We start from the raw sequence: 26,099 nt of genomic DNA on the forward strand, positions 1-26,099 counted from the left end.
TATCGGATTTTCCATGTATAATATCATGTCATCTGCAAAAAGCGAAAGCTTGATTTCATCTTTGCCAATTTGGATGCCTTTGATTTCCTTTTGTTGTCTGATTGCTGATGCTAGAACTTCCAGCACTATGTTAAACAACAGCGGTGAGAGTGGGCATCCCTGTCGTGTTCCTGATCTCAGGGAAAAAGCTCTCAGTTTTTCCCCGTTGAGGATGATGTTAGCTGTGGGCTTTTCATAAATGGCTTTGATGATCTTTAAGTATGTTCCTTCTATCCCGACTTTCTCAAGGGTTTTTATTAAGAAAGTGTGCTGGATTTTGTCAAAGGCCTTTTCTGCATCGATTGACAGGATCATATGGTTTTTCTCTTTTTTTTTGTTAATGTGATGTATCACGTTGATTGATTTGCGAATGTTGAACCAGCCCTGCATCCCAGGAATGAATCCCACTGGATCATGGTGAATAATTCTTTTTATATGCCGTTGAATTCGATTTGCTAGTATCTTATTGAGAATTTTGGCATCCATATTCATCAGGGATATTGGCCTGTAGTTCTCTTTTTTTACTGGGTCTCTGTCTGGTTTAGGAATCAAAGTAATACTGGCTTCATAGAATGAGTCTGGAAGTTTTCCTTCCCTTTCTATTTCTTGGAATAGCTTGAGAAGGATAGGTATTATCTCTGCTTGAAACGTCTGGTAGAACTCCCCTGGGAAGCCATCTGGTCCTGGACTCTGATTGTTGGGAGATTTTTGATAACCGACTCAATTTCTTCGCTGGTGATGGGTCTGTTCAAGCTTTCTATTTCCTCCTGATTGAGTTTTGGAAGAGTGTGGGTGTTCAGGAATTTGTCCATTTCTTCCAGGTTGTCCAATTTGTTGGCATATAATTTTTCATAGTATTCCCTGATAATTGTTTGTATCTCTGAGGGATTGGTTGTAATCATTCCATTTTCATTCATGATTTTATCTATTTGGGTCATCTCCCGTTTCTTTTTGAGAAGGCTGGCTAGAGGTTTGTCAATTTTGTTTATTTTTTCAAAAAACCAACTCTTGGTTTCGTTGATCTGCTCTACAGTTTTTTTAGATTCTATATTGTTTATTTCTGCTCTGATCTTTATTATTTCTCTTCTTCTGCTGGATTTAGGCTGCCTTTGCTGTTCTGCTTCTATTTCCTTTAGGTGTGCTGTTAGATTTTGTATTTGGGATTTTTCTTGTTTCTTGAGATAGGCCTGGATTGCAATGTATTTTCCTCTCAGGACTGCCTTCGCTGCATCCCAAAGCGTTTGGATTGTTGTATTTTAATTTTCGTTTGTTTCCATATATTTTTTAATTTCTTCTCTAATTGCCTGGTTGACCCATTCATTCGTTAGTAGGGTGTTCTTTAACCTCCATGCTTTTGGAGGTTTTCCAGACTTTTTCTGTGGTTGATTTCAAGCTTCATAGCATTGTGGTCTGAAAGTATGCATGGTATGATTTCAATTCTTGTGAACTTATGAAGGGCTGTTTTGTGACCCAGTATATGATCTATCTTGGAGAATGTTCCATGTGCACTCGAGAAGAAAGTATATTCTGTTGCTTTGGGATGCAGAGTTCTAAATATATCTGTCAAGTCCATCTGATCCAATGTTCATTCATGGCCCTTGTTTCTTTATTCACCGTGTGTCTAGATGATCTATCCATTTCTGTAAGTGGGGTGTTAAAGTCCCCTGCAATTACCACATTCTTATCAATAATGTTGCTTATGTTTATGAGTAATTGTTTTATATATTTGGGCGCTCCGGTATTCGGCGCATAGACATTGATAATTGTTAGCTCTTCCTGATGGATAGACCCTGTCACTATTATATAATGTCCTTCTTCATCTCTTGTTACAGCCTTTAATTTAAAGTCTAGTTTGTCTGATATAAGTATGGCTACTCCAGTTTTCTTTTGGCTTCCAGTGGCATGATAAATAGTTCTCCATCCCCTCACTCTCAATCTAAAGGTGTCCTCAGGTCTAAAATGAGTCTCTTGTAGACAGCAAATAGATGGGTCTTGTTTTTTTTATCCATTCTGATACCCTATGTCTTTTGGTTGGCGCATTTAATCCATTTACATTCAGTGTTATTATAGAAAGATATGGGTTTAGAGTCATTGTGATGTCTGTATGTTTTACGCTTGTAGTGATGTCTCTGGTACTTTGTCTCACAGAGTCCCCCTTAGGATCTCTTGTAGGGCTGGTTTAGTGGTGACGAATTCCTTCAGGTTTTTTTTGTTTGGGAAGACCTTTATCTCTCCTTCTATTCTAAATGACAGACTTGCTGGATAAAGGATTCTCGGCTGCATATTTTTTCTGTCTAGCACACTGAAAATCCCGTGCCAATTCTTTCTGGCCTGCCAAGTTTCAAAAGAGAGATCAGTCACGAGTCTTATAGGTCTCCCTTTATATGTGAGGGCACGTTTACCCCTTGCTGCTTTCAGAATTTTCTCTTTATCCTTGTATTTTGCCAGTTTCACTATGATATGTCGTGCAGAAGATCGATTCAAGTTACGTCTGAAGGGAGTTCTCTGTGCCTCTTGGATTTCAATGCCTTTTTCCTTCCCCACTTCAGGGAAGTTCTCAGCTATTATTTCTTCAAGTACCCCTTCAGCACCTTTCCCTCTCTCTTCCTCCTCTGGGATACCAATGATGCGTATATTATTTCTTTTTAGTGTATCACTTAGTTCTCTAATTTTCCCCTCATACTCCTGGATTTTTTTATCTCTCTTTTTCTCAGCTTCCTCTTTTTCCATAACTTTATCTTCTAGTTCACCTATTCTCTCCTCTGCCTCTTCAATCCGAGCCGTGGTGGTTTCCATTTTGTTATGCATTTCGTTTAAAGCGTTTTTCAGCTCCTCGTGACTGTTCCTTAGTCCCTTGATCTCTGTAGCAAGAGATTCTCTGCTGTCAGCTCTACTGTTTTCAAGCCCAGCGATTAATTTTATGACTATTATTCTAAATTCACTTTCTGTTTTATTATTTAAATCCTTTTGGATCAGCTCATTAGCTGTTGTTATTTCCTGGAGATTCTTCTGAGGGGAATTCTTCCGCTTGGTCATTTTGGATAGTCCCTGGCGTGGTGAGGACCTGCAGGGCACTTCCCCTGTGCTGTGGTGTATAACTGGAGTTGGTGGGCAGAGCCGCAGTCAGACCTGATGTCTGCCCCCAGCCCACCGCTGGGGCCACAGTCAGACTGGTGTGTGCTTTCTCTTCCCCTCTCCTAGGGGCGGGAATCACTGTGGGGTGGGGTGGCCTGTCTGGGCTACTTGCACACTGCCAGGCTTGTGATGCTGGGGATCTGGCGTCTTAGCTGGGGTGGGTAGGCAAGGTGCACAGGGGCAGGAGGGGCAGGCTTAGCTTGCTTCTCCTTAGGTGATCCACTTCAGGAGGGGCCCTGTGGCAGCAGGAGGGAGTCAGATCCGCTGCCGGAGGTTTGGCTCCGCAGAAGCGCAGAGTTGGGTGTTTGCGCGGAGCGAGCAAGTTCCCTGGCAGGAACTGGTTCTCTTTGGGATTTTGGCTGGGGGATGGGCAGGGGAGATGGTGCTGGTGAGCACCTTTGTTCCCCACCAAACTGAACTCTGTCGTCAGGGGGCTCAGCAGCTCTCCTTCCCTTTGTCCTCCAGCCTTCCCGCTTTCTGAGCAGAGCTGTTAACTTATGACTTCCAAGCCGCTAAGTCGCACTTGCTGTCGGAACACAGTCCGTCAGGCCCCTCCGCTTTTTGCAAGCCAGACTCGGGGGCTCTGCTTGGCTGGCGAGCCGTCCCTCCGTCCCGGCTCCCTCCCGCCAGTCTGTGGAGCGGGCACCGCCTCGCCGCCTTTCCTACCCTCTTCCGTGGGCCTCTCGTCTGCGCTTGGGTCCGGCGACTCCGTTCTGCTAATCCTCTGGTGGTTTTCTGGGTTATTTAGGCAGGTGTAGGTGGAATCTTAAGTGATCAGCAGGACGCGCGGTGAGCCCAGCGTCCTCCTACACCGCCATCTTCCTGATCCAGGAAAAAGACAATTTCTAACAAAGCTCATTTTATTCTATATATGGAGCCAAATTATGTGTCTGTGAAGGAGTATGAGACTGTATATCAGTATAACTGGCTACAAACTTCAAAAGTAATGTATTGGAGTAGCGGGCGTTGGTGGTATGGTGGTGAGCATAGCTGCCTTCCAAAAGTAACGTATTGGAATAATGTTAACATACATAGACTTGGTGTTGCTTCAAGGACAAGACTTAAAAGCCCCCCCTTTAAGCTCAAGAGTATCGGACAAAGTAACAAATGTTGAGCATTTAGTAAGTTCTGGGCACTGTAGTCTAGCATTTGCCAGATTTCTCATTTAATCTTCTCAGTAATTTTATTAGGTAGATACTGTTATTAATCTCATCTTACCCAAATTTAGGAAGATGACATAAATTCCTCACAGTCATAGAGCAAGTAGGTGATATGATCCCGCAGGCAAATGCAACATAGGGCTCTTAAATAATTAATCTCCATGGGGACCAGGACCCAGTCTTTTTCTTCATATTGTTCTGAAGCAACTAGCACAGTGTTGGTATATTTTAGATGTTCATAAGTTTGTCTTTGAGTGTTTTTGAACTAAATCAAGACAGAATGCCTTCGATTTATTAAGTGTTAACACTGAAATTCAAGTTAACTTCCTATTTGTACTTTCCATGAAACCCATCACTCCAAACAACCAGCAGCACAAACACAGATACAATTGCACTTCATCGTTGCTTCTTTAACCTAGCTCAACATTGACAACAACAACAAAATACATAAATGTATAGAGGGGGTGATAAAAGCACATGCCTGGGTATGTGTGTAAGTGTGTGTTGTTTACCAGAAACTCCTATTAATCAATTTCTTCTTGGCTTTTTTTTTTTTTTTTACCACAATACCTATATTTATTTTGTTGTTGTTATTTGTGCTACCTCTCCTTGGAGAGAACCGAGTCAAAAGCTTCCAGTTGAATTGCCTAAATCCCTGACTCCTTCCTATCAAGCTTTTACCAAGGCCAACTACAACTAATATTAGCATTTATAAACAATAACATCAAATGCTTCTCAGAATTCAGATTTTAGAATGCCATATCTTTTACTGTTAGTAAAATGGATGTTCACATTGTTTCTCACAGAATCATGAGGCTTACCTCAAATGACATATTCCAGATGAATTTTTATTTCCTCTTAAATTTTGTTCTATGATTTCGCAAATTTTTACCAGTCTGTTCCCAGGACAATATGTAGGAGGTTACCTGCAGCCAGGTTCCGTCTTTTTCCCAGGCCAAGCCTTATTTGTCCCGAGGCCAGGTAGTATTTCTTCAGGGGCTCCTTGATTCAAGCAGCATTAACTAAACAAGGGATGTCCCCTACTCAAAGTATGGTCCTCAAAGCAGCATCTGCATCTCTTGGGAATGCAAAACTCAGGTTCTACCTGAGCCCACTGAACCAGAATCTGAGTACATTCTATCCAGATCTGCAGGTGATTTTTAAAAGGTTTAATCTAGCACACTTAATGCCACATGATTGGCAGTGAGTACTTGGGGATGCAATATTGAGATTAAATCCTCAAATTTGGGCTGAGTGGAAAAGAGTAACAGAAGTGACAAGTGAGAATGTGATTTCCTTAGAAGTGGGATACCTTGACTACATTGCCAGTCTACACCCTTCTTCTTAGCTTTCCATCATTTTCTACTCTATCAAAACAACTTTATCTTGAATTTCCTCACCACACATATTTTCTAATTTGGTCAGGTCAAACTTTGCATTTACATTATCCTGCAAATGTTGTGTGTCTTTACTTATTGTATCAGTCAGAGTTCTCTAGGGAAACGGAACCAAAAGGATGGAGATAGATAGATAGATAGATAGATAATAAGGAAGTGGATTGCGAAATCATGGAGGCTGGCAAATCTCTCAAGATCTGCAGGGTGAGTTAACATGCTAGAGACCCTAGAGAGCTGATGGTTTAGTTCCAGTCTGAGTCTGAAGGCCTGAGAATCAGGAGAGCTGATGGTGTAAGTTCTAGTCCAAATGCTGGCAGGCTCAAGACCCAGAAAGAACCAAAGTTGCAGTCTGAGTTCACAATCAGGGAAAAAAACAAAAACAAAAACAAAACAAGACCCTGTGTCTCAGTTTGAAAGCAGTCAGGCAGGAAGAACTCTTTCTTACTCTAGGGGAGGGTCAGTCTTTTTTGTTTTATTTAGGCTTTCAAGGGGTTGGATGAGGCCCATCCACATTTGAGAGGACAACTTCTTTACTCAGTCTATTGATTTAAATGTTAATCTCATCCAAAAAAACAGTCTCACAGAAATACCCAGAATAATGTTTGACCAAATATCTGGGCACGCCATGGCTCAGTCAAGATGACACATAAAATTATCCATCGCACTTAACACAGTTCTATACCCTGGGATTCTCCCCCTTCTACCACACGTCTGTTGTGTACAGCTCAAATCCAATGTTTTCTGAGAAGCTTTCCTTAACTTTCCTTTATGAATTTCCTCCTGCCCTCAATTGCCTATAGCACGTAAGGAGTTAATACCACTTGCCAGTTCAGGGCAATTTACTATCTTTCATTTTCTACTCTTGTTTTGGTGTATTAGATTTGTCTCTACCAAACTGGTAGCATCATAAAGGTAGGAATATTGTCATACTTTTGCTGCAGACTTCACAGTACTTAGATTATCCCCAAATCCTAGGTAATTGATTTTTTATTTATTTTCCCAGTTCAGTTCATAAAAGTGTTAATCTGAGTGTTTTAGAAGATTACTTGAATATCCTTTCTACAAGAAGTACTTACTCCTGAAATAAGCATTATTATTACATGTGCACTAACTGGGACCTTCTTGGAAATAACCATGTTGTGGAATTTGTACAGTATCATTTTTTGAGTCCATAAAATGACATCAATTTAGATGTTGTCTTAACTTGGATTCCTAACTGACATAGGTTTGGCTGAATGAGCCTTGGGAAATAGTGTGTTCATACATGTAGCCTAAATAATATTGAGCAGGCAGCAGTTTTATAGTAATGTCCTAGAGGTACTGCAGCTCAGAAGTTTCGAAAAGTGGTTAGTGACATGGTACAGTAAAGACCATGTGCTGCATAGTGAGAAAGTTTATTTTTTCAGCCCAGAGTCCATGCAGAAATGAACTCTTCCCTCCCAAAGGAGTTTAAGACGTCCACTGGTTGGATCACTTCAGTAAGTCACAGTCTGACCATGGTAGAAGAAATGAGACAAGGGTGGCATGAGAGTCCACAACTCTGAGCCAATAGCTCATGTGTCTTTTTATCCCAGGACAATCAATCATTAGTTTTCCTTGGCACACCTAGAGGAGAGTGGTGGCCTGTAGAGGGAGAGTCAGGAGGTCAGTGAGGAGGAGCAAGTGGGTCTCTGTCCAATATCAGACTGTTGCTGTCAACTGGTCTTGCTGCTGGCCTAGGCGTTGACGTATGTCCTCACAGCAGCTCCCAGGGCTAGGTTAATCACATTCTCTCTGGCGACGACACCTGGGCATTGGCTTTTCATACTTTGATAAACTGATTCCCATGCTCATGCCTCTTTTCCTGGAACTTTTCTTTCTTGCAAAACTTATCCTTACTTAGCTATATTGTCGTACTTAAAGGAGAAAAGGGAGTATGATAGAGAGTACAAACGAGGGCCCGTATACTATGTCTAAATACTTAAAAGTTTAAGCCAACGCTTGAATGAAATATGTTCCTATCTATGTCCTCGACCTAGAAATCCAGGTTCAAATTTAAGATGCATCGTAGCCCTTCAGGCACAGTTCTGTCTTCAATAAGAACAGTTGACCTTAAGCAAAATCTTGGCAGATGGCACCATCAACCCTCGAGACAAAGAGCCCAGTGCAGGCCCAATGTGCTCAGTGCCTGTGTTGGGCAGGGAATTCTGGGGACTCTGGAATCCAGACAGTGGTCCTAGAATTGGGGCCATAGACTCAATGGAAAGGGACACAGTTAACAGACAGCTGGAGTCAAATCTCTAATGCAGTGGGCCAGAACCGTGTTCTCTAAGGCAGTACTGAGGCTAGGAGTGGGAGGCAGACAAGTGTTTCTTGTACATTAGTTCAGAACTTTTGCCACTGCACAGCAGAGAAGGTACAGAGAAGACAGCCTGGTGGAAAACTCACACACTCTATCAGGTCAGGGAGTCTAAAGCTTTAGTTTCAGGAAATTTCCACACAAAGGAATAGGCATCTGATATTTTCAGCTGATATCAGGAAGAACTCAAATTCTTCACACAGAGCGATTGGAGAAAACTCCATATATAAAGTATGCTTGGTGTCAAATGTATATGTAAGAAGTCAGGCCTTCCTGTGATTTTTACTAAAGCCCTGAGGCAAGATTCCGTTTTCCAGAACAAGCAGGATAGGACACAGAGAAGAGAATTTCCAGAATTTAGAAGAAGAATCCAGACCATCTGAAGTCAGAAATTATGTTCTTGGTTACAGATCCTCTTATATATCCTTATAGTTTACTGATAGCAAAATGTATGTAGTTCTCCATTTCAGAACCAGGGTTCAATCATTCTGAATGTATCCTGTTGTTAACTACCTGAATCCTCTCAGGCATATTATCTGTAGATACTTACACCAGCCCAAGAAACCCTCTCCTATACCAGCTCAGGAGAACCAACTATGGCCATCATTCCCCATCCCTACTTCAGTGACTTCAGGATGGTTGCTTAAAATTGGCGTTAGTGGGAGTATATTTTAACACCAGAGAAATCAGCAAACGCTGCAAATCAGGGTTTGTCTTTCCCTAGAGAACCTTTTGTTATGAATTTACCAGTATACAATTGTACCTAGGCCCAAAGTGGGCAAAAATATCAGATCGTAAAAATATCTAACTTAATAATGCTAATTTCTGAGTAGGGTACATGTTTATTACACACACAAGTATAAATTATATTCTTGTATTTAAATCTTACTCCAATATATTTTTGTGCAAAGATACTTTAGATTTTTGTCTTCAAGGGTTAAAAATGAGAACTATCAGTAATTAAACATTGTCAGTGTTATCTCCCAGATTACTTTATCCAAATGTGACCTTAAAAGAATGACTTGTTCCCCGGAAAGGTAAATTAGTTCTATGTTTAGGATAAAAAGGAGGGGGGGGGGGGCGGAATACCCTGAGCCTGGTCAGAAAGTGCTACTTACCTTGTTGGAATAATGTTGAACAGCACAAAGGTGTGCTCATATTGATGGTTTTATTCTAGGGTTTGTTTTCTGAAACTGCCTAGAGCGGCAAATCCAAAAACAAACAAACAAACAAACAAGCCAAAAAGCAAAAACAAAACAAAACAAAAAACAGGTGTGTGTGATTTCCTCTGGGAGTTTGTCATGCCTTTGGTTCCCCTCTCCTGAAAGCAATTTTTAAAAATTCAAGTCTCCTTCAAGTCCTGTGTCAACACGCCAAAGGCCGACACTGCACACCTGCTCCACCTTCACCGCCTGTCACTCAGCATCAGTGGGGACGAAAGGCACTGAGAGGGAACAGAGAAAGAATGAGCCTCATGATCATCAGCCACCTGAAGAACCTGGCGGAGCTCGGCTGTTCTGTGTCCGAAGGCAAAAAGTTACAAAATTTTGGAAAGTCAGAACTACAGGACACACCAGCTATGTAATTCCTTTACTGGGAATAAGGACTGAAGACAGTTTTTATGGTTTGTCAGCAGTTTAGAGAATATTAAACTCCCATGCCATTCCTCCATCCTTGTTCTGATTTATTTGCAACATCTGTGGAGAAAACCACAGACCAGAAAGAAATTACCTTGACAACTTTCACCCAAAGAGCTGTGTAGTATTTTCTCAATGTTCTAGTCTATACTTGCTCTAAAAACACATTTGTGGAGTGGAATTGGAAAGTTTCTCATTCGAATTTACTTTAACAGTTCTGACCTGACTGTGATTAACTTGTCTAATGAAAAGTAAATACCTTGATTTCTAATGAAATTTTAAAGAATAACTATCTTCTTTAGAGTAAGCATTATATTGTAGACAATTTACTGTTGTTAGGCTTAATAATGCCTCCCCCAACCCCCACACCCCGGATGTCCACATGCTAATGTTCAGAACCTGTGAATATGTGATGTGCCATGGTTAAAGGGACTTTGCAGGTGTGACTAAGTTCAGGCTCTTAAATTGGGAAAAGCATTCTGGGTAATTCACATGGGCCCACTGTAATCACAGGGTCCATATAAGAGGGAGAGTGGGGGAAGGTCAGAGAGATTTATATGCTGTGTTGTTGTCTTTGAAGATAGAGCAAGGGGTCAAGTGCCAAGGACTATAGTTAGCCTCTGCAAGCTGGAAAAGACAAGGAAATGGATTCTTCCCTCCAGTCTCCGGGAGGAATGCAGCATTGGTGGAAGCCATTTCAGACTTTGGGTCTCCAGAACTGTAAGAGAATACACTTGTGTTGTTTTAAACCACTAACTTGCGATTAGCAATTATAGGAAACTAATCTCGTTAACTTTTAGTTAAACATCTCTTTAGCTTCTAGCATGTATTTGAAGTCCATGAAATTAGAAACCATATGTTTATGCTTCACCCCACGCTATCACTTGTCACCATCATATGCAAATAACTATTCAGAATTTTATACCCAAGGTACTTAGGTTTCAACAATGCAGGTTTTATTTTAATGCTAAAGGATAATTTTGAGACTTAAGAACTAACATAGCATCAGTAGACACAGACATATTTGAAATACTGAAAGAGATTCAACACTGTTGAAGCAGATAGGTTGTCAGTTGATTATGAAGACTTTTTGATGAGTAAAATCTCACATTCTGTGGAAATGGAGTTTGTGTGCATGCAGTTACCTGGAAGGATTGTAGGAAGCAAGAGTCCATTTTAAGAGTGTTCTCTAAAACTTCAAGGGGAGTCTAAATTTGATTTCCACCACCACTCCCCCCATCCCCTTCCAAAAGAAAAGAAAAAAGTTGGTGGGGAGAGATGCCTTGCAGGTGGTAATAGCCCAACAGTCATTGGTATACATGCTGTGAGGAGTGAAGCTGATAAGGCACCAGCAGAGCAATTTCTTGAAGAGACCAGGCAAATGAGGCACAATACTTCAAATGAACCATAAACCCCAAAAAAGAATATAGGTTTTTAACTGACTTTTCTCTGAAAAACTATGACAAAACAAACAGATCTTCTATGGGCAAGAGGCATACCTTGGAAGCCGGGGCCAGCAAACTGGAGCAAAATTTGTCGTTTTTATTGTTTTCATATGGTGGATATGGATCTGGATCCCTTGAGTGAATGAAGAAGGAATAGTCAAAGGTGGTGATCCCTTCTGTTGGGGTGGGGGTGGGGGGGCATCTCTGATGTTGACTGGCTGTGAAATAAGCAGAAATAAGATACCAGAATCGTAGAAGTTAGATTACCGTTTCTGAAATCTACCTTGATGGGATTTGGGGAAAATACCCAGATTTGGGGATGGAGCAGCACAAATCCTGATCTGTCAGTTTCTCTTTATTTAGCAAATAGAGGGCTGTGTAGAAGTCTCTGGATATAAGTCTCAGAACTGTATGATAAGCCAAGTGCAATAGCAAGTAGGTCCTGGACCCATTTATACCTGGGGTGGAATCGGTATGTGAGACCCTTAGAAAAGCTGTCAGTTTTCCAATAAGTACAAAAGCCTGAAACCCCTATCTGATTGAATAAGATGAAGGTGTCCTGATGCCCTTTCCTGGAGGGGCTACATTAATTTTCTCTCTTTCCACTCAGTTGCTCCCGACATACTATTCTTATTTTGCAGCAGTAACCAGGGTTCTCTGTCTTACTTCCACGTCTACCTAGCTGGCCAGACTTTTAAAACTCGTGTATGGGAACAGTATTCATCACACCCATGTTCTTTTTCCCCTTCCCACCCACATTAGTAAAAACACTCAATTTAGACCCCAGAGTAGTAGTTTGAAAACTGTTTCACAGATCCCTTTAAAAATCTAATTAAAAAAAAAAAAAAAGCATAACTCTCACCACACCCAAACAGAGTCTCCATATGCACATAATTATACATCAAATGCCACCTATATTTGCAGGAGTTCATGAACCCCTCCAAAGCTCGTTATGGAAGCCCATGTGAAAAAGTCCTGGTGGTAAATAATTGTTTCACCCTGTCTTAAGGTTGCCAAGGGCTTTAAAAAGGGAGAGAAGGAGAGCAATGATGCATGTGGCTTTTCTTTTTAGATAGCTTGGATCTCTCCATGAGCAGTTGAGGAGTTGAAAAGCAAATAAACGTCAACAGTTCTGAATCCCAACATTGTTTAATGACAACCTTCCCATGTTTGCCGACTTGCTGCTTAACAACAATCCTGTTGACTCTGTGTAAAAAGCTTTCCAGGTCCTCCCAGGTAAATAACCCACTCCTACCAATCACCTGGCTGCCCAACAGAACCTTTAATGCACACAGAATTCATGAAGATGAGTCATTCTCTTTGCCAAATGTACCTTGACATGTTAAAAATTTTACTTCTTCTTGAGATCTTTTCATGTACTAATCTTGGCAAAGACGATTCCAAGAAGGAATCTGCTTTAAGTGAAACTCTATGACTAAAACATTTTCATATTTGTGAAAATTGTAAATATCTAACATTTCTGAATGATTCCAGTTTGTATTGCTCTAATAGGTTTAGCACATGACCTTCTGGAGAGGTGAAAAGATTTTGTTTTTGCTTACTTCATTTACTGCTAAAGTAAAGTAAAGTGAAATTCAGTCATGTGTTACGTGGAACAAAGAGGTAAAATTGTAACAAAATCATTGATTATATAAAACAAATAGGAGAAATGGTGGGTTTCCTTAGGAAGAAAAAGAATGACCAACAGTTAAAAGGAAGCAGGACTTTTGATGTAGAAAAGACAAGTGTGGAGTGGAGGACAGATAAACAGCATTGTGCCCTTGCTGGTTGCTGGCTCCAATGCAAAGGCAATTTGATCACTCTTAGTCCAACCTGGCAAGAAGCCTGAGGCTAAAGCAGAGAACTAACCAAAGGAAGAAGGGGGTGGGGCATGGAATTTGTTGGATTGGTTAATCAGGCCCTTCCCTAACAGCCAAGAAGGAAACGGATTACCAGCGGCTGTGACTAAGAAACCTAGGGCCAACAAGACCAGTTGCCTGTATAGTAATATGCCAAGAAGTCTGAGAACAGTTCCAGCATTCACAGTGGTTTTACTCAAGTTTGCAAAAAAGTGGGAATATTTGGGGGGTGGGGGGAGAAGTCAGGTGACAGTTTTTACTTTAAACAGCAAATAAAAACAACAAAATATTTCCCAAAGTCAGAAGTAATTAAATTGCTAGAAACAAACTTAAATGCCAGAGCTCAGATTGAAGGTAGATGGATCATCTAGGACCTGCTCTGGTACAAGGTAAAAGGACCCAGAGTTGGCATTGTATAATGAAGTTTTTAGGAACATAATATATGCTATACATAATTGAATTCCCCCATTACATTCATATACTTGAGGGGGTTCACAGAGCTTCTTGTCACAGTGTGACTTACCTGTGGCTAGTGGCAAACCTCAGAGGCTCCAGAGTCCCTGAGGGCTATTCAGGGACCCTGGAAATAGAGAAATGGATGTAAAGGGTATTGCAATGGAAAGCCAATTGTGAAGTAACAACACTTGAAGTTACAAGCCATACAGAGAAAGACAGATACCATATGGTTTCACTCTTATGTGGATCTTGAGAAACTTAACAGGAACCCATGGGGGAGGGGAAGGAAAAAAAAAAAGAGGTTAGAGTGGGAGGGAGCCAAAACATAAGAGACTGTTAAAAACTGAGAACAAACTGAGGGTTGATGGGGGGTGGGAGGGAGGAGAGGGTGGGTGATGGGTACTGAAGAGGGCACCTTTTGGGATGAGCACTGGGTGTTGTATGGAAACCAATTTGACAATAAATTTCATATATAAAAAAAAAAAACAATTAGTGAGAAGTCGCCATATTGTAACCAGGTATTAGCAGATTTAAAATGAATTTTGGTGACTTTTTTAGGGTTCTTTCTAACTTTCTTGGGTTAGAATCCTTATTTTTGTTTTAATGTATGTTTATTTATTTATTTAATTATTTATTTAGAGAGCAGGTATGGAGCAGGGGAGGGGCAGAGAAAGAGAGAATCCCAAGCAGGCTCCCCACTGCCAGCACAGAGCCCTATGGAGGGCTTGAACTCCCAAACCATGAGATCATGACCTGAGCCAAAATCGGATGCTTAACCAAAGGAGCCACCCAGGTACCCCTAGAATCCTTATTTTTAAAAAGCACATTCTTTTCACTCTTTCTGCAACCATGCCTACAGGAAACCAAAAGCAATATAGTGCAGGGGTTTTACCACTACAAATGTCAAGAAAATGATCTATACTGTTCCTCTTATTTAATAGAAAGTTCTTAGAAATGTCACTCAACAATTTGTCCCTATCTTGACTGATTTTAAAATGAGGACTTCTAATTATTCTGGCAATAAATTGAGAACAAATTTTAGCTTAGGCAGATTATTAGATTCTAATATCCACATGAACTTTATCTAAGCAACTGAAGGTCTAAGAACCTGGAGTAAAAAAGGAAGGACACCTGGACTTCATTGTTTTAATTTTTTTTTTTTTTTTAACTCAAGCAGAACCTTTTCCAAGGCTTTTTAATATCCTATCATACAAAAGTAGGGAAGAGATTTCTAGGAAGTTTTCTGCAGTTTATTAAGGAACTCTGTGTATTGGAATTTATTATAGATCAGGAAAAATGGAACTTTCTGGAGTATCTAAAAGGTCTCTGTTCTCTACATTCAAAATTCACTTTAAATCATTATCCCAGATGTTGTTTTCTTGAAATTTATAGTAAGATGCTTTCGCTATAACTACTGTTTTTTGTGCTCTGGACGCAAGAATGATTAACATGTACTTTTAAAAAATGTGAATACTAACTCAAGAAACTGAAGAACTATAAAATTAGTTTTAATACCTGCTGACAATTTGGTGTCTTTTTTTTTTTTTTTTTCAACGTTTATTTATTTTTGGGACAGAGAGAGACAGAGCATGAACGGGGGAGGGGCAGAGAGAGAGAGGGAGACACAGAATCAGAAACAGGCTCCAGGCTCTGAGCCATCAGCCCAGAGCCTGACGCGGGGCTCGAACTCACGGACCGCGAGATCGTGACCTGGCTGAAGTCGGACGCTTAACCGACTGCGCCACCCAGGCGCCCCTTTGGTGTCCTTTTTAACTGTTGTCTCTTCAATTGTTGTTTATCTACAGTTTATGTTGTTTATCTTAGCCTTAGATTAAAACACAATATCCACTTGACCATCCAATGTGGTGATGTATGGCCACAATAGAATTACCTGCAGCCTAAACATTCTATTAAATGACTCCGAAGAGAACGTATGACAGAAGTGAACCCTGTCCTTTTCATTTTCTTAAATTTCTTTTTATAAGATAAATTAATTTTACATGAGTATCTAGGTATTTGAATAATGAAATAAACTAATTGGATATAAGCCAGCATAGAACATGAAAGCATTTTGACATGGAATGTCTAAAGCATTTTAAACTCCTCTGAAGAGGAATATGATAAATAGCAAGGGTTACATCAATATAATTTATATTAGTGTTAATCACAAAAGGATAAAACCTAATCCAAACACAAACTTCGTAAGAGATAGGATGTACAGAAATATCAATGGAAACTTTATAAGCTAGAAACTAAACACTGCAAGAGTATTTTCAGAGAATAGCAAGCATACTATATCACTTATCTTTTAGAAATATTGTGGATAGAATATTGTGGAAATACTTCAAACTCTATTTGTAGAGTTTGAAAAGAGAGGGAGAAAGAAGGTGTATTGTGGTGTTAAGGACCAGGCCCTTTTTCTTAAGCATGAAAAAGGCAACAGCAATGACCAAGCAAGTGTTGAATTTGTTCTGCCAGGATTTAGGAATAAACTGATAAAGTTCCAAGCAGAGTGACTGTGCATATCACTCCCATCACTGAGAAACTGTCAGGACAAAGCTTCTCAATTATGTTTCCAGTTGAATTATCAGAAAGTGTTAATCAGGGCACTAACTTACCCTTCAGAGAAGTTCCATATTACTCATGGTATTTAGACAATTCTAACTCCAAATAATACAGACAAGCCAGGAAAGAATCAGGGTTCACATTCTGCTGCTGGCCTTTGGAACTTATTGGAGCCAACCTACAATTGTCAATACCTTTTCTCTCTTCTCCTTTCTATTAATCTGTACTAATCATTTGATCATACATAGGTTGAGTCTTTTTAAGCTAACACAAATATGTAGGATTTTTGTTTAAATCAGTTCCTGAAATTCTCAATTTCTGGCTTATATCTGGTATTCGCTGTGGTCCCACAGAATATGGGCTTCTTTCAGTCTTCTCCTGTGCCTGTCTGTGTAGCTGAAGCTTCTGCCTTCCTCTGCTATTTTGTACCTTGATGGGAACCCCATCTAACTGCATATATTTCTATTGCACCAAGAGATTGAAAGAAAAAGGATTAAGCTGCTCAGAGTTGAAAGTATACACCTTGCCAGAAATCTCCATAATTTCCAGGTGTTGATAACCTTAATATTTTATTCAGGTAATACAATGAAGATTAATTATAATTCTGTTAGTGCATATTATAATTAATAATAATTAATTTTTCTAACCATAAGAATGAATAACTATTACACATTCACAATGCAATATAAATTCAAGGTCTGGATGGAGTGCTGTAATTATCTAATCACAAACACAAACCCATGGAGAAAATTGTTGAAAAAGGGAGGAAGGAAAGAAATTCCATTTGATGTCTAATAAAAGTTTCACAGAATCTTTTACCATGACTTTTGTGGGAAAAAAAAATAACCTCATTAAAAGCACAGGTCTTATTAAAAAATCAAAATCTCTATTTTACACTCATTTACAAAAGTCAAGAGAGTTCAGATGGAGGAAACAAATAGCCCGAGTGGAGTAGTCACTTATTTATTCTTTCATTTAATTAATACTCCCTAAAGGGGGAGGCACCGGAAGGGTAAGAGCATTTCCTTTTTCTTCCTCAGATTTCAACCTGTAAATCTAAGACTAAACACCTAAAAAAAAAAAAAAAAAAAAAAAATTAGGTGCCCACTCCCCTAGACAAACATATAAATACATTGTTGCCTTTGTGTGTATGACTGCATCCCGTTATTGGGGATGCTGTTGATGGAGAGATGGTACAAAAGGTAAGCAGAGAGTGAAATTGTTACCTATGTAAGTTGAGAGTATTTGGCCAGTTCCTTTGAAATATGGCCAACTCTTGATATATTCATTAGTTCATTAATTCATTGGTTCATTTGATTTTATTCAATCTTTATTTTCTTTGAAGTATTTACTGAGAACCTACTATGTTTCAAGCATTGCTTTTAGTACAGCTAGTCTGCTTTTATTTAAAAAAATTTTTTTTCAACGTTTTTTATTTATTTTTGGGACAGAGAGAGACAGAGCATGAACGGGGAAGGGGCAGAGAGAGAGGGAGACACAGAATCGGAAACAGGCTCCAGGCTCCGAGCCATCAGCCCAGAGCCTGACGCGGGGCTCGAACTCACAGACCGCGAGATCGTGACCTGGCTGAAGTCGGACGCTTAACCGACTGCGCCACCCAGGCGCCCCATCCTTTTATTTTAAAAAAAATTTTTTTTAATGTTTATTTATTTTTGAGAGAGAGACAGAATGCAAGTGGGTTAGGGGCAGAGAGAGGGGGAGACACAGAAACAGAAGCAGGCTCCAGGCTCTGAGCTGTCAGCACAGAGCCAGATGCGGGGCTCGAATTTGAGAACTGTGAGATCCTGACCTGAGCTGAAGTTGGACGCTCAACTGACTGAGCCACCCAGGTGCCCCCAGCTAGTCTCCTTTTAAATACTAACTAGCAAGCCAGAAAATTAGTTCCTATAATCTATAGAGGAAATAACTCAAATATACTTGAGTTTGTTTCACTAATATCAAAATATTAACCTGTTTTAAAAAAATAAGAAAATGAATACTGGAAAAAATACTGTCTAAACTAGATATCCATCTGGAGGTCTCTTAGCATTGTTAGTGATGAAATTGTAGCATAGGACCAAGCTTCTAGGCAGGTTAAAAAAAAAGCAAACTGTGGAAGAGAATACAATGAATAAGTATACTGTATCTACTACCTTTACTTTGAAACTCTACCTAAAAGAAAGCCTGTCTCTTCACATACCTTTTCTTTGTTTCCAAGAAATAAGACAGGGTCTCTAATGAAGTTCTGTATCACTCTTATCCAAACTGGGAACTTGGAGTCTCAAATACATATCTTGGCAGTTGACAGATACTTTGAGAGGAAGTTTTGATGAATTTTCTCTAGTAAAGCCAGTTCCCTTTAAGAAACCAAAACTGTGTTTTATGTGTAAGTACATGACAAGTTCTACAGAATATGTTCTCCAGAGATGACTTGATATTTCCTTTATGAGAAATGGACTGGAGGGTGACACCTCTGATTTGCCATCCCTGAGTTTTGCTCCGGGAACTCTGACCGTATCTGAGCTTGCATGGGCAGCCTTCCTACTTCTATTCCAGCCTGTTACGGCTAGAGTATCCCAGGCATAGTTAAGGTATGTTTTTAGATTCAAATGGAATGCATTTGAACCTTATCCCATATACAGTGAGAACTTCACATTCCTCACAATTTTTCCAGAAAGGAAGAGAAGAAAGGAAGGAGAAATGAAGAGAGGGTAAGGATGGTGTATGCTTTTCCTGGTCAACTCTGGCTCTGAACTGCTCATTATAAATTTGTTAGATTGGGATCCTTTCCCCAAGTTGTGTCTGTACCCTCCCACATCATCCCTGAAGCAAAATACAGAACTTCCTCCTTGATTTCTCCCTTAAAATAGCATTCTCACAAGTCAAAGGAGTATGTAGAACTTTTCATTAAAGGTTTGGGGATAACAAGGACATTGATGTAATAGCCTCGTTGTGTCTTTTACTAAACTTTCACCAAATTTTTATTCCCCTCACTTTATTACACTCTCTACCCTTGCATAACCAAGAGCCCATCAATATGCCAGGCTAAGCAATGGGCTATGTATTCCTATTCTTTCCTTCAACCAGTACTACAGAATTTCATTGAAGTTTTAGAGTTTGCTTTATTCTGCTTTCTCCTCCCACCCACAATAGACCCTTCGAGGAAGGGAACAGTGTTAATTAATTTCTACTGATAGGAGATTTGTCATTCCCCATTTGAGCCAAAGTAGTTATAGTTTGGGTTTTAAGTAACCATTTGTTTTGTTTTGTTTTCTCCATTATATTAGACAGTCTTTAGTTTTAGAGATTTCATTTTTTTATGTCCTAGGATCACAGACAAAGCCTTCTTCATACAGATTGGCTTGTGGACCAGTTATGGGTTGCCCATAATTATAATTTCAAGATCCAAACTCTTACTGATCATGCCAAGATACTCTAATTAGGGAAGGGAAAGAAATAGAATTTCTTAAGCATCCGCTCTATGCCCAACATGATAGATTCACAAAAACTGAGCAAAATAGGTACTGGTGTTTCTAATTTTATAGATAAGGAGCCTAATATCAGAGAAATAAGTTGTACAAGATCACATGGGTACTGGGGGCAAGGCCAGTGATGAGGCCCAGATCTTCTGGCCAGCAAAAATGTGTGCCCTCCCATAATATCCTAGTACTAGGAGAAAAAAGATGTTAAGCTGTAGTTTCCAAAGTATTTGACCCCTCCGCTCTGGAGAACTTTGTTCCAGAGTCTTTCTCAGCCTCTCAGATTCTCCCAGCAAGTTATAAGATCTCATTGTAAATTGCCCAGGGGCAAATAGCCTGAGTCCAAAGGATTCTATCCCAGTCCCAACCTGAGGCAAATTCAGGCATCCATTTCAGGAGTCAGTAAGTTAGTACGCAGTTAAGAAAAGATCCTAAAGTCAATTGGAAAATTACATATTTGAAATAAACTGAAAATTAAATTTTTGGATTGATAAGTTTGGAGCAGATGAAAGTATAACTTATTTGGAGACCAGGGGCATGGTCTGGTGGTAAATGTGTACACACACATGCATCTATAAGTAGATACAGACAAATCCACTCTTCCTGCCATGACTTCAGAAAACCACTTAAGAATGGAAGAATGTACCATTATAGCTGCCCAACTGTTTGTGTATAAGTATTTTGTGGTGAAATATACATAACCTAAAACTTACCCTTTTAACCATCTTTAGGGAAGATGTACATCTTTAAATGTACAATTCAGTGGCATTAAGTGTATACATATTGCTGTACAACCATCACCACTAGCCATCTAGGACTTTTTCATCCTCCCAGACTGAAATTCTGTACTGATTGCAAAAATAACTCTTCATTCCCCCCACCTTTCAGCCCCTGGTCACCCCTATTCCACGTTCTGTTTCCTATAACTGAAATCATACAGTGTTTGTCCATTTGTGTTGGGCTTGTTTTGCTTAGCACAGTGTCTTCAAGGTCTGCCTTACTGTTTAGCTCCTCTTTGCTGCCAGTGGATAATGGCAGCAACTTCTCTAGGGTGAAATGCTCAGTTTGGTCCTGTGCAGGGGTACTTGAGTTGGATGAATGTGATAAATATGCAGATTAACCAAGCAAAATAGTCTGTTTTCATAAACCTTGGCACTTGAGTAGATCAGCAAAATCCAAAGGGACAGAGTTTTGTAAATCCCTTCTGCAGATGTACATGGCAATATTTTGACATGAGGAACAAACATTAAACTTAAAACTTATTTGTTTAGCAAAGATTTACCAAGCTCCTACTATATTAGAGATATCAAGAGAAGGAGGTAAAGATCCTGTCATCAATAAGAGCAATGTGAAAATTTGTGCTCTTATACCTATCATCAGCCATCATTATGAAGCTCATTCTGAGGTGATATATGCAAAAAGATAACTGAAGAGTAAAAAATAAAGGTTTTACTGGTGTTCTCCATGAATACTGTTCCTAGAGAAGAAAGTCATTTTTATTAAAGAGGAAGCATTGTGGTTTAATATAGTTGAGAGTATATTAAGAACAATATTTTTCTGGCTAAACTGTGCTTAGAACCCAATCAACACAAAAAGCCAGGCTGCTGTAAAAAGTTAGAGTATTTCCTCAGTTGTAAGACCTATACTTTTTTCTCCTTTTAGAGCTCTAAAATCAAAAGGTACCTTATTACCTATAGATGAAATTGGGTAAATAGAATAAATTATTTTTATTTCTTGTGGTAGTTTACCTTTCTTTTAAGGGAAGGTTTGTTTGATGTTTTTTGTTTGGTTTATTGGTGCTATGTTTCTAAGAACTTGTTTATAAGTCTTCCATTTGCTAGTGTTTAATGATTGTATGAGCCTAGAATTTAAATGGTGCAAAACTCTGACCTTTATTTTTATTCTTTGTTCTGACCATCATTGGGGGGTGCAGGCACTGAAGCAGAAAAAAGGTCTGAAAATAGTAATTTGTACCTAAGCCTTCTCTGTGGAAGATTCTGGAACTTATCTGCCTGTGTTTGAACCTTGCCTCTTCACCCTGTCTAGGTGTGTGATCTGGGATATAGTACTTCAACTTCTCTGTGACTCAGTTTCCTCAAGTGGTGAATAATGGTATCTACTTCATAGCATTCTGAGGGTTAAGAGAGTTTAATGTAAGTAAAGCACTTAGAATAATGCCTGGCACTCACTAACCTCTCAATGATTAGCTGTTACCATTGTATTTTACTTCCTTACTTTCCTGTGTCTTCTTTCTCTCCAGGTCCATGTGTTTACCTATGTCCCTTATTTGGACAACTCTCAAAATTATATGTTAAGTGTGAGCCTTTCCTCTAAACTCCGGATGTCTATATCCAACTGTTTACTCCACTAGGATATCTAAAGGTATCTAAAAATTAAGAGGTCTACAAAAGCACTCACAATATTTCTTAACCTTAGTCAAAATTGTTCCTCCTCTGATTTTCCCAGTGTCCATAAATGGTCCTAGATTATCTTTTTAATCACTCTCTTGGTCTATCACATCTATATGCAAGCTGTTGGTAAAACCTGTCAGTTCTACCTTCCAAATATGTTCAAATATGGCCATTTCTCATGACCTCCACTGCACTTACTCTGGTTCAAACTATCATAGATGCTTTCTTGAACAACTGGATTAACTTCCTACTGACTTCTCACCTTCCTTCTTATTTCCTATACTCTTTATCCAGAGCAGTCCCTTTAAATTGTGACCTATTATCATGTTTCTCCTTTGCCAAAGACCCCCAATCATTTCCCGTCTACTCCAAGTTATGCTTCAGTCCTAGCACAGCTTATCATTGGCACCTGATCTGGCTCAACACTCCAGCTTGCTTCTCTTCCTTCCCCTTTTCACTCTGCTTCAGCCACTTTGACTTCTTCAAGTAAGTGGCTCAAGTATCTTCCTACTCTTGCTAGTCTCTCTTCTGACGAATATCAGGATGGCTGGCCCCTTTATTTCCTTCAGGTCTCTTATCAAATAGACTTGCCTTCCCTGACCCCAGTGTGGAAACAGCATTCATTTCCTGCCTCCCTGTACACTCTTGCTTACTTCACTTTCCTTTTCTCCCTTGCACTTATCAACACCTGATAAATTATCTATTTGTCTTTCTCCTTAAGACCTAGGACTTTTTGTACAGGCTGTATCCCCAGAGCCTAGAACAGTATTTGGCACATAACAGGGGCTCAGTAAACATTGAATAAATGAATAAAATAATGTGTCACTTTCTAAGGATGACTTTGTTGGGACCCTCATTTGAGTGGCTGGATTTCCCACTGCAGATGGATTTGCATTTATTTTATGAGTCTGGAAGATTTTAAGATTGTGTTAAAAAGGGGTTTGCTTTTTTTTTTTCTTCTTTCCCCCAGCTTCCTTTGGAGATTTGGACACTGTTTCTCTTACTCACTTGTTCAGAGCCAATCAATGTCACCCTTTAGTCTGCCAAAGTGGTTGCTGAGTGATGAGGCATTTCATCCCTCTGGGAGCTTAAGATACTGCCTATGCAGCATGTACAGTTGCTGCTGGCTATGAGTGAAAATCTGAGATTGATCAAGCCAGAATCCCCTATAAGGGAGCATAGGCAAGGAACATTCTGACTCTGGGTCAGCTCAGAGGGCCTTTCAAGTCTTCCCTTCAATACTCACATGGATTTTTTTTTAGTGCTCATGAAAGCAACACACCCCAGAGGGTTTGCATCAAATACACTGAAGGATTCCCACAGAGCTTCAACCGCAACTCTGCAGAGAGAGAACTTGGTCTCTCTGGTGACGAACCTCATCATATACTTTTACAACTTAATTTCTAATAAAATACTATTTGAACCAAGAGAAAAATCCCTTGTGAGTTTTACTGTTAGCACTAGAGCAGTAAAGAACTCCTTTTTTTTTTTTTTCCTCTCATTAATATGATTATTCATGCTTTAGAACCAATATAATGATTACCTAGCAATGTGGTGGTCTTAGTCTGCTCAGGCCACTGTAACATACCATACATTGGGTGGCTTAAAGAAGAGAATTTATTTCTCACTATTCTAAAGCCTAGGTAGCCCAAGATCTAGGTCCCCAAAGATTTGGTTCCTGGTGAGACCCTGCTTCCTGGCTTGCAGATAGCCACCTTCTGACTGTGTGTTCATAGGGCTTTTCCTCACTGCATGCCAGTTGAAAGAGAGGAGAAGAGATCTGTCATCTTGTAAAAGCACTAATCTCATCATGAGGGTCCCACATTCATGACCAAATCTAACCCTAATTACTTCCCAAAGGTCTTACCTCCAAATACCATCACATTTGGGGTTAGGGCTTCAGTACATGAATGAAGGGGAGGTGGTTATGAACATTTAGTTCATACCCATGGCTAAGAGTTTTAAAGCCAGTAATCTGGACTCAAATCTTGTTGACATAATTACTAACAAATTGTATTTAGACCAGTAATTCAACTTTTCTAAGCCATAGTTGTTTCTGTTTTGTTTTTTGTTTTGTTTTGTTTTGTTTGTTTTTTAATCTGTAAAATGGATAGTCAACTACTTCAGTGAAGTTGTATTGGTATAGTACTTAGCAAATTGTCTCTATAGAGTAAAAGTTCAGATGATAGTTATCATTTTTAACTTTTAAATACCTCCCTTTACCTTCTGTAATCACTGAAAATATTCAGGAAAGTATTCTGCTTACAGTGAAATAACCCATAGTTTTTATTTCTGATTTATAATGTATTAAAATGTAAAATACATCATCTCACAAAGGAAAATGGCTTTATCTGTTTCTAAATTCTTCTTTTAAAGTGCTAATTTTCATATTACATAGGAAATTCAGCAAGTATTAGCTTATAAAAAGAAATATTAGTGTAAAATTCTACTTTACACTTAAATACTATAGTTTATTTTTATCACTCTAACATGAAAGTAGAGAGTGAGTATGTTCTGACAAATATATTTTTTTTCTCTTATGTGAAGAGCCTAGATAAGTTCTAGGCATATGGTAGAGGATTAAGAAATGTTGACTTTATCTCCCTCCAGTATCTATGTAATCTTCAACATAAAGTCCATAACAAACATGTTAGCATTTTAATTTTTTTAATATTAGTTTCTAGTTTTAACATTAATATTATCTCTTTGTTCATTTGCCTGACTTCTACAATTTCTAAGTCAGACAGTAAGAACTATGATTACGTACGTTCTGTTACCCACAATGGTCCCTTTAAATTGTTAATCACTGTTCTGTCACTCTTTTGCCAAAATAAATGTTCACTGTCTGCCATGATTCAGTCATTTATTAATTAGGGCAATATTATTAAGCAATTGCTGTGTACCAGGCACTGCTCTAGGTGGTGGACATATAGAAATAAGACAGATAAGGTCTCTTCCCCGAAAGCAAATTAAACTCTAGTGTGGAATGACAGATAGTAAGCACACAAACAACCAAGACAACTTCAGATTTTCAAGAGTGTTAGGAACCAAGACTAAAGAATAATAAAAAAGGGTAGTATACATTCCTTTATTTGTAATGTTTGTTTGTGTGTTTGTTTAGAGAGATGGAGGGGCAGAGAGAGAGAATCTCAAGCAGGCTCCAACCTGTCAGCACAGAGCCCTACTCAGGGCTCAAACTCCTGAACCATGAGATCATGACCTGAGACAAAATCAGGAGTTGGACACTTAACTGATTGAGCCACCCAGGTGGCCCTATAATCCTTTAGATAGCTGGTCAGGGGAGGCTTCCCAGAAGGTGGTGTCGTCTGAGCTAAAATTTGAGCTGAAGTAACAAGTCAGGTAAAAAAGCCAAAGAAGAGGACCGCATTGAGGGGTAGAGCAAACCTAAGATCTTGGACAGTAGATAAGAAGAGTTTAGCATGTTCAAAGGCCAATGAGTAGACCAGAGGAGTTGGGAGCATAATGAGTAATTTGGGTGGGAAAGATGGGTGAGTATGCAGGGACCAGATAAAATAGGGTTATATAATCTAGATTTTGTTAAAATTCAACCAGAAGCCAAAAAAGGTTTTCAAGAAGGAGAGAAGTGACCTATTTTACTACATATTAAAATGATAAATTTGGTGATTTTGTGCTTAATCTGCTGCAGAGAACAAAAGTGAAAGCTAGGAGCCCACGTTGGTGACTATTTCCATAATCCAGGCTAGAGGTGATGATAGTTTCACCATAGTAATAATAGTAGAGATAAAGGGAGAAAGCACAGACTCCCACCTAGATTTTCAACTTGAGCAAATGAGAAATTGGCGGAGGTGGGAAGGTAAGAACATGTTTTAACAAGATGGGAAGTTACCAGGAGTTCTCTTTCTGTTATGTTTGTTTATAATATACAAGTAGAAATGTAAATTACATTGTTGAATATGGGTCAAGGATAAAGACCCATTTAGGAGCTATTGGCATCTAGGTGGAATGTGAATTTCCTGGGCTAGGAGAAAGTATAGCTAAGACTGGATGTCTGATCAACCTCTGGAGCACTGCAATATTTAGAGGTCTCTCTTGAAAGAGAGAACTAGCAAAGAATGGGGAGGGAGCACTAAGAAGTAGGAGAAAAACCAAAGAAATGTCTTTGATAAATAAAAATGATTGCTAGCAATTCCTGTGCC

At 39.4% G+C, this 26,099-nt stretch overlaps 1 long non-coding RNA gene across 1 annotated transcript in view; it reads right to left on the reverse strand.

Annotated features, from left to right (window-relative positions):
• Positions 1–10,640: 10,640 nt before the first annotated feature.
• Positions 10,641–26,099, reverse strand: part of LOC121031016 (uncharacterized) — a 31,837-nt gene continuing 16,378 nt past the window's right edge. Inside the window, exons 3-4 of the long non-coding RNA XR_005790514.1 lie at positions 11,206–11,369; positions 10,641–10,851 (exon numbers count right to left, since the gene is read on the reverse strand). This is a non-coding gene — a long non-coding RNA (uncharacterized LOC121031016). The remainder of the gene's footprint in view (positions 10,852–11,205; positions 11,370–26,099) is intronic.

Source organism: Herpailurus yagouaroundi, unplaced genomic scaffold, assembly GCF_014898765.1.
Source record: "Herpailurus yagouaroundi ecotype Mexico unplaced genomic scaffold, PumYag 140, whole genome shotgun sequence".
Lineage (NCBI taxonomy): Eukaryota > Metazoa > Chordata > Mammalia > Carnivora > Felidae > Herpailurus > Herpailurus yagouaroundi.